General features: G+C 33.4%; 1 pseudogene; it reads right to left on the reverse strand.

Annotated features, from left to right (window-relative positions):
• Nucleotides 1-1,455: 1,455 nt before the first annotated feature.
• LOC138399675 (histone-lysine N-methyltransferase SETMAR-like) lies at nucleotides 1,456-2,472 on the reverse strand (annotated as a pseudogene).
• Between the last annotated feature and the right edge of the window lie 368 nt (nucleotides 2,473-2,840).

A 2,840-nucleotide genomic window follows, 5' to 3' on the forward strand; every position in this document is an offset into this window, starting at 1 on the left:
TAGACTGTTGTAAGATTCTTACATTATAAAGGAAAAGAGTAGAAAATGATATGCAAAGTAAGACCAATAATAAAAAAAATCCTGGAATGGCTATATTAATATCAGATAAAGTAGACTTTAGGACAAGGAATGTTACCAGTCCTCCAGTCTTTGTGATAAAGAGGGACATTTCATAAAACCAAGAGGTTCAATTTCTCAAGAAGACCTAACAATCCTAACTAAATAGTCATGTGGCAACAGAGCATCAAAATACATGAAGTAAAAACTGATAGAACTCAAGGGAGGAGTTGACAAATTCCCAATTATAGTTGGAGGTTTCAACACTCCTCTCCTAATATTTGATAAATTAGACAAAATAGTGTTATGACTTAAACACTTACTTCCAACTTGATCAAATTGACATTTATAGCACAAGTAACCAAAAACAACAGAATATAGATATTTTTCATGTGCACATGGAAAATTCACTATGATTTATCATATGCTGGGCCATAAAACAAGTCTCAATACATTTCGAAGGATGGGAATCATACAATCCATTTTCTCTGACTACAAAAGAATGGAACTAAATTCCAAAAACAGAAAAATATCAGGAAAATCTCAAATATATGGAAAAAACAACTCACTTCAAAAGAGCTCATTTTTTAAAGAAAAATTGACAAGAGAAATTTGAAAATATTTCAAAACAAATGAAACATACCATATCAAAATTTAAGAGATTCAATAAAACCATTCTTAGAAAAAATTTTATAGCATTAAGTGCATATATTGACAATTTTTTAAAAGTCTAGAATCAGCTATCATAGCTGCCACCTTAAGATGCTAAAAAATAAATAAATAAATAAATAAGAACTGAAACCCAAAGTTCAAGGAAGGAAACATTAAAAAGTGTAAATCAATGTAATGAAAAGCAAACAAATAGAGAAAAATCAATAAAACCATAAGTTGCTTGTTTAAAAAGATCGATACAAATGATAAACCTCTAGCTAGACTGATCAAGAAAAAATGTCAAAATCACTAACATCAAAAATAAAATAGGATGTCACTGAACATTCTCTGGACACTAAACAGCCAAAAATAGAATGTTATGAACAACAAATGACAATGAATTTGACAACTTGGGTGAAATGGAGAAATTTATGAAAAGACCAAACCTGAAACAAGAAGAAGAAAATCAAAACAATTGTATATCTCTTGAAGGCACTGAGTTTTCAATTAAAAACATCCCTGCACTGAGTTTTCAATTAAAAACATTGCTAGGGAAGGAGGAAACCCTCTAGACTCAGATGGCTTCACTGGTGAATTTTATCAAACCTTTATAAAAGAAATAATACCAACCTTACACAAACACTTTTAGAAACTAGAGGAGTGGGAAATAATAGATTGGTGCAAAAGTAACTGTGGTTTGGGATCGTGAATTTTAAATCATTATAAATAGGCTCAAACCCATCTTTATTAATCAAAATAGGAAATGTTACAATGAACACATTTTTGCCAATGAGAAATAAGTTTGTTTATTCCTATAGTGTAAAAATCCATGCTTCAGGATTCAACAAACTCTTGGAAAGCATTTTCTGCATCCTGCTGGTTGTGAAAGCATTTTCCCTGCAAAAAGTTGTGGAGATGCTTGAAGAAGTGGTAGTCGGTTGGTAAGAGGTCAGGTGAATATGGCAGATGAGGCAAAACTTTGTAGCCCCATTCAACCTTTGAAGCATTGGTTGTGCAACATGTGGTTGTGTGTTGTCATGAAGAATTGGGCCCTTTCTGTTGCACGATGCCAGCTGTAGGCGTTGCAGTTTTCGGTGCATCTCATCAATTTGCTGACTGTACTTCTCAGATGTAATGGTTTTGCCAAGATTCAGAAAGCTGTAGTGGATCAGACCAGAAGCAGACCACCAAACAGTGACCATGACCTTATTTTGGTGCAAGTTTGGCTTTGGGAAGTGCTTTGGAGCTTCTTCTCGGTCCAATCATTGACCTGGTCATAGCTGGTTGCTGTATAAAATCCACTTTTCTTGGCACGTCATGATCCCATGGAGAAATAGTTCATCGTCATTGCATACAAGAAGAGAAGATGACACTTCAAAATGACAGTTTGTTTTTTTTTTTTTTTTTTAGTCAGCTCATGAGGCACCCACTTATCGAGCTTTTTCACCTTTCCAATTTGCTTCAAATGCCAAGCAACCATAGAATGGTTGACATTGAATTCTTCGGCAACTTCTCATATAGTTGTAAGAGGATTGCTCTCACTTGGTCGTTGTCAACTTCCGATGGCCTGCCACTGCGCTCCTCATCTTCAAGGCTCTTATCTCCTTTGCAAAACTTCTTGAACCATTGCTCTGCGCGTCCCTTAGCAGTTCCTGGACCAAATGCATTGTTGATGTTGCGAGTTGTTTCTGCTGCTTTACGACCCATTTTGAACTTAAATAAGAAAATTGCTTGAATTTGCTTTTTGTCTAACATTATTTCCATAGTCTAAAATAAAGATAAAATAAATATCAAGTAATAAGTCATTAGCAAAAAGACATAAAGTGAGAAATGTACATTAAAATGATGTATAACATAACCACATTTATTTAAGAATATATTCTAATATCAAACAGCAAATTTCAACAATGCCAAAACTGAAATTACTTTTGCACCAACCTAATATTTCTCAATTCATTGTATGAGGTTGGCATTACTTTGACACTAGAAAACTACTGTTTCGTAACAGAGTACAATTCCTTATAAAATATGAGCATATTGAATCTAACAATAATCAAAAATGATAATTCAACATAAACAAATGGGATTTATTTTATGAATGCAAGGTGAGTATAACACTCAAAAATCAATAA

Source organism: Eulemur rufifrons, chromosome 19, assembly GCF_041146395.1.
Source record: "Eulemur rufifrons isolate Redbay chromosome 19, OSU_ERuf_1, whole genome shotgun sequence".
Taxonomy (NCBI): domain Eukaryota; kingdom Metazoa; phylum Chordata; class Mammalia; order Primates; family Lemuridae; genus Eulemur; species Eulemur rufifrons.